Source organism: Nicotiana attenuata, chromosome 7, assembly GCF_001879085.1.
Source record: "Nicotiana attenuata strain UT chromosome 7, NIATTr2, whole genome shotgun sequence".
NCBI lineage: Eukaryota > Viridiplantae > Streptophyta > Magnoliopsida > Solanales > Solanaceae > Nicotiana > Nicotiana attenuata.
Window position 1 is genome coordinate 89288503 of NC_031995.1, and position 7238 is coordinate 89295740.

Sequence of the window (7238 nt, forward strand, 5' to 3'; positions counted from 1 at the left end):
AGTATCTTAGAGAGAAAGAGAGAGAGTTATCATATATTTTATTTAGAGCCTTTGGAGCAACATCCTTCCTCTACAAAATAATTATAATCCCCTTTATATAGATGGGAAGAAGTTTAGACGGTAAGGTACACATTAGCTGTAAAGGTGTGGAGATGGGACGACTGAAATGACGCCTCGAGTAGGGCTCAGAGTAGCCTGGCTATGCTTTTCCAGACTTAGCCGTGACTGATTTAGCTGTGTCTTGGGAACTCCTATTTCTGCTTTAGCCCCGATCAATATCCTGCCAAGGCCGGGTGCCAAAGGGCCCCGAGCGAGAAGACTCGAGCGCATCTTTGCAGCCTCGAGGCTTTGAGTCGATCTTTCGAGATGCTTAAAAGATGGGAAATTGGACCCTCCGATTTTGCCGTATACGGACTGAAATTGGGCTTGGGCGGATTTAGAGAAGAAATGGGATTTGGGCCATTGATTTTGGTCTCTTGGGTGGCCCAAAAAAAACCAGCCCTTTACTTTGGTTTTCTTTCTTATTTTTTCTTTTCTTTTCTTTAATTTTTGTAAATAAAAATCCTAACTAAATTAATTAAATTCTAACTTTGATCCTAAATTAATCTAAATTATAAAATTAAACTAATCATCTATTTATAATAATACAGAATTAGTTAAACCTAAATTAATGAAGAGGAAATTACTAATTTATCATTAAAAGCTAAAAATGTAAAAATGAATGATATTTTTGTGATTTTCATTTTAATAAATCAATTAATTAACCAATTAATCCTAAAAATATGAACACAAAATCTAATATGCAATGCATGATATTTTTGACATTTTTGGGGGCATTTTTCATGATTTTAACAAAATTAAACGTGCACAAAAATGCAAACAATTAATAAAAGCCTACAAAACCCCTATAAAATTGAAAACAATTTGGAAAAAACCTACTTCTTTAATTTTGTAGGAGCATTTCTAAGAGGGCAAAAATCACATACTCACACTGTAATCATAGCCTGGGAACTCTAAGGAGCACGCTGTGGCTGAGAAGTCTGCGGAGGTGCACCCCACCTATGTCTGGGCCAATCTCTCACCATAAGGCGTGTGTCGCCACACTCAAAACAAGATCTAGGTGTACATGGCGGCTGTGACTGGCTCGGGCCAGGTCTGTTGGACTGACCACTGAAAGCACTCCGTGCAGGAGGCACACTAGATACCGGAGGAGCATAATAAGTCTTCTGAGGTCTAGGAGGAGCTGGAATACCACTGGCTGCTGGAAGAGCTGAATGAAAAGGGCGACTCATATAAGCCCTACCATGCGAACTGCAGCTGGCGCACAAGCACCAAAATAATGGCTCTCAAGACCGCTTGGCCTCTCTCTCCTCTCTATCCCGAGCATGCATGCCCTCTACTGTCCTAGCAATTCTAACCACTTGCTGATAAGAAATGTCCATCTCCAACTCCCGGGCAATGCTGGATCTGATGCTAGCGATAAGCGCCTCAATAAACCGGCGAACTCTCTCGCGAACCGTAGAAACCAAGACCGATGCATGCCTAGCCAAGTCACTGAAACAGACAGCATACTCCGAAACAGTCATAGAACCCTGATGCAAATGCTCAAACTCCGCGCGCCATGCTTCCTTGAGGCTCTGAGGGACATACTCCCTCAAGAACATATCTGAAAACTGAATCCATGTAAGGGAAGTTGCCTCAACTGGCCTGTCCAACTCAAAAGTACGCCACCACTGATAGGCTGCTCCTCGAAGCTGGAAGCAGTTAAAGAAACCCCACTCGATCCTGATATACCCATAGTGCGAAGGATATGGAGGCACTCCTCCAGAAATCCCTAAGCATCCTCCGATGCTAGACCACTGAATGTAGGAGGCTGGTGCTTCTTGAACCTCTCAAGCCTCTGTTGCTCCTTCTCTAAAGCTACTGCCCTATCCTCGGGCTAAACTGGGGCTACTGGCGGTGCTGGTATAATCTCTGGGACCTGATCAACATGCACTCGCTGCTCAGGAGTGCGGGCGGCGGGAGTCTGTGCTCCTCCCCCGGCCTGAGATGTGGATGCAACAAGGGGAAGTAACCCTGCCTGAGCTAGAGTGGTGTACATGCTCATGAACTGTGCAAGGGTCTCCTGGAGAGTTGGAGTAGTAGTAGCAGTAGGCGTGTCAGGCGCCTGGGCTCCGACTGGAGCTGCTGGTGGCTCCTCTGTAGCAGCTCGCGTGGGTGCTCTAGCTGCACCACGTGCGCGTCCTCGGCCTCTACCCCGACCCCGACCTCTGGCGGCTCTAGAAGGGAGCATGGGTGTCTGATCATCTCTGGTGGCACGTGTCCTCATCATCTGTGAGAGAATAGAAGATAGAGGTCTAGAATTTTGATATCTAAAATCTCGCACGACAAGGAAATCAAATGAATTGGAATTTTCCTAACAGTTACATAGCCTCTCATGGATTAGTACAGACGTCTCCGTACCGATCCGCGAGACTCTAATAAACCGGCTTGTGATTCATGACTCCTATGAACCTAGAGCTCTGATACCAACTTGTCACGACCCAAGTTCTCCGTCCATGAACTGTCGTGACGGCACCTAGTCCTTACAACTAGGTAAGCCTAACATTTAGCGGAAAAAGAATAAAAAGGTAAAAAACTAGCAAATTACGAGTAATATAATAAAGAAGGTTATAATGTCGCTCGGCATATACAATAACACTCTCTCAAACTGGACAAAAATACTCCCAAAACCCAGAATCTCATGAATCACAAGCTGAAGAAAATTACATAAGGTTACTAACTAAAAAAATTTAATAACAAAGGATATAGAGGGAAAAGTCTATAGCTGTAGGAAGAGTAGAAAGGGAGTTCTAGGTCTGCGGACGAGGCAGATATACCTCGAAGTCTCTGAAATCGCCTTGCCTCACAGATTGTACGGCTGAGCAGAAGAACCTGGATCTCCACACGAAAAAACATGTGCAGGAAAGGGCACGAGTACACCACAATGGTACCCGGTAAGTGCCAAGCCTAACCTCGATCGAGTAGTGACGAGGAAGGTCAGGGCCCTACTAGTTATATAAATATATAATAAGGTAAAACAGTATAGAATGTGACAGTATAATTAAAGATGCTAACAGTAAAATAAAGGTGAAATCTCAGAAAGGAATAACTCATTAAGCAGTGATAACAATAGGGAGATCTCCCGGGATAATGTCCTGTAGTCCCAAACATAAATGTGCAGAGGATCTCCCGGGATGCCGTCCCGTAGTCCAAAAGAAAATAGCCAGTACAGGGGGATCTACCGGGATATTGTCCTGTAGTCCCAAATATAAAGGTACAGGGGGATCTCCCGGAATATCAATCCGTAATCCCAAAGAAAACAAGCAAGGGGGATCTCCCGGGATACCGTCCCGTAGTCCCAAAATAAACACACAATAGTCTCAAGAAAGAAATCTACAGTTCTATTAAAGTTCGTATCAAGATAAACAGGAATTTCTACTCTAAACATGCTACACAGAATCCATGAAGCAGTTAAAGCAGGTAAGGCAGTTAAGTCACATAATCATGCTTTCCTAAGCTAAATAGGAAACTTCAAGTACAAGTATTGCTCAATCAAAAGGAAACACGGATATTTACTTAATGAAAATGGGGTTTCTTAACAATCAGCACGTGTACGCACTCGTCACCTCACGTACACGGCATTCATATAACAACAGCACCAAAATCCTAAGGGGAGTTGCCCCACACAAGGTTAGGCAACCCACTTAGCTCGAACCAAGCTCAATCAATCTGAAATCCGCTTTTGCCACGAGTATCCAACTCCGAGTGGCCCAAATCTATCCAAATCAATTTCAGTAAATATAACTACAAACAACGAGTTTAGCTAAAGGAATCAAAGCTAAGGCAACAAAATAGAAAAACGCCAAAAATCCTCGCCGGGCCCACGTCTTGGAATCGGGTAAAAATTACGAATTATGAACACCCATTCACTCATGAGTCTAACCATACCAAAATCACTCAAATCCGATACCAAAATCTCGATCAAAATCCCAAAATTCGGCCTAAGAATTACCCAATTTTTTCACCCAAATCCGAAATTCAATGACGAAATTAAGTTTAGATTAATGGGATATAATCAAAAAGGAGTTAGGAATCATTACCCACTGATTTTCTCTTCAAAATCCTCACAAAATCACCTTGCCCCAAGCTCAAAATCGAATTTGACCCTCGAAATTTCATATTTCTGCCCAGCGATTTCCGCTTCGGCGGTCATGGGGCCGCATCTGCGATCCCGCACCTGCGGGAAAAGCATCGCAGGTGCGAAATCCACTTATCCGGGCTGGGGCCGCATTTGCGGTCCCACATCTGCAGTTTCCCAGCCATATTTGCGATCCCTGGAGCACAAGGCCAAACTCGCTTTTGTGGCTACCAAGCCGCTTTTGCGGAGCCGCACCTGCGGTCCAACATACGCACGTGCGGTTATAGCAGGTTCAGCAATATCAGCAAATGCCTAAGTCCAAATCAACTCCTGTTAAGCATCCGAAACTCATCTGAGACCCCCGGGACCTCAACCAAACATGCCAACCAATCCTAAAACATCATACGAACTTCGTCCCACCCTCAAATCACATCGAACAACGCAAAAATCACGAATCACCCTCCATTCCAAGCCTAATGAACTTGAAATCTCAAGAATCCTATAACCGATGCCGAAACCCACCAAACCATGTCCGATTGACCCCAATTTTTGCACACAAGTCACATTGAACACTACGGAGCTATTCCATCTTTTGGAATCGGATTCCGACCCCAATATCAAAATTTTACTATCGATCCGGAAACTTGAAAAATTTAACTTTCGGCATTTCATGCCTAAATAAGCTACGGACCTCCAAAACACAATCCGAACACGCCCCTAAGCCCGAAATCACCCATTCCGAGGCCGTCTTCACACTGTTCTGACTACGGTCCAAATTCTAAAGCTTAAGCTCTCATTTAGGGACTAAGTGTCCCAAAACATTCTGAAACTCAAAACGAATCTTCCCGACAAATCACAATAGCAGAAATAAACACGGAGAAAGCAGTTAATAGGGGATCAGGGCGTTAATTCTCAAAACGACCGGCCGGGTCGTTTCAATATCAAGCATGATAAACATCTCTACTATTTCAACGAGTTGGATTAAGTCATTGTGAAATACGAATATGTATGAGATTCATGGATTTAAGTCTTCTTTTCTTCTTCTTTTCTTTTTCTCAAACTTCTTTCAAGTCATCTAATTTAACTTGATTTTGCAACCATCAACTGAACTTTGACATTGGTGTCCTTCCCTAGTAACACTCAAAGTTTCCATTTTCTCTTTAACTCTTTTTTTTCAAATATTTATCTTGCTCCCCCTAATATAGTTTCTAAATAATGTGTGATCCAATGTAGAAACAATAACAACAACATCAATAAATCCAGTATAATCCCACAAGTGCGGTCTAGAGAGGGTACTGTGTATGCATACCTTACCCCTACCTTTAAGAAGGCGGAGAGGTTGTTTCCGATAGACCCTCGGCTCAGGAAAGATAAATGGAAGGGGCAACAATAAGCAAACAAATCAAAAAGCCGGAGCGAAAATACAAGGCTAACACTAAGTAATGCAATCAAAAAACCGAACGAAAGCAACATGTAATAACAGATGCAGACAATTCATACAATTTAAATGGTCCAAAGTATGCAAAAGTACTAGATTTGAATCTAACTTTCACTCATCAACAAAATACTTCTACACGCTTGGATCAAGCCCTCACATCAGGGGTTGTCTTGCAAATTTCAAATAACTAAATAAACGTATCAACTCTCAGATAGCTTAAGCTTTTAATTTAGTGGATTCACATAATTCAACAAGCTTCAAGTTGGACATCTTGCAGGTTATTTGACATGGATTATGTTACAGATACTTTATAATAATATACCCTACATGCCTAACTTTCCAGAATATGTAATCGGGGGTAAAAAACTCAAGATGGATAGTGAAAACAAATAATCAACAACAGAAAAGCAAAACAACATCGCTAGAACTGTTAGATTGCCAAACCATCGCATGAACTTCCATTATAATACTCAAAAGTAGATTACTAAACCATCACAGTTTCTGTAAAAGATAATAAATACGATCAACAAAGAGATAATTGGAACAGTAAAAAAATACTCAGTTTCACACTCCATAATTTCTACTGCAGGTTTAGTGATTTGGCGGAGACTGACCTTGAATAGAAAGAGAAGTAGATCGATTTTTTATCAGTCGCAGGTGATGAGCAAATTAGTTTCAACCGTATAATTTACTCTTTGAAAACAGAGAGAATGGCTTAGGGTTCTTTTTTTCCCCTTTATTTTGGAGCGGGGGTGGTGGAGTATGGAGTTGGGGAAAAAAAAGAGGGAAAAAGTAGCGTCTTAATGTTTGTTGATTAATTTAGTTTTATGGCCTGATATTATACTTTTAAAGGAGCAAATATTTTCTCTTCGTTAATGCTGAACTAAAAATTGGCTCTAACGACCGGAGAAAAAATTAGTCATGATTAGTACACTTATAACGGCCGCATTCATGTCTCTTCGTTAAGAAGTGGTCGCTAAAGATCAAGTTTCTTATTGTGTAGCTGGAACCCCGATGCTGTACTGGCCCGAGCGAACCACTCTATAACTCATGATCGCTCGACGAAAACTAGAACATACATAGGTTGAGTCGGCCAAAGTCATTCTTTTGGTAACTATCACGGTCCAACATGCCAACAACTCATAATGTATAACTGTAAGTGGGAAAACGCTGTATCAGTGAACCATTGTACTTAAAACATGAATACACAATGGTCGTCAAGGCCTCTAATATACTATACATAATGACCCTGTGTATACAAAGCCTCTAAGAGTATTTGACATCTAAAAATGGTCGGGACACGGCCCCTTCCTACCCATACGTCTATAGCAAAACTCTAACACGATGACTTATAGAGTCGACTGCACTCCGAAATGAAGTGGAGTCTTACCGATACTTCGCTGAATGCTAACCTCATCTACTGTTAGGGCTCGTCAAACTGATTACCTACACCTGCAAGCATGAATGCAACATCCACAACAAAAAGACTTCAGTACGAATAATGTACCGAGTATGTAAGAAAAACCTGAAACAGAACAATAAGTCAATATTAATGAGAGAGATATAATAATCAACTTGAACCTCTTAAGTGCCACCGTATAAGATATATATATATATATA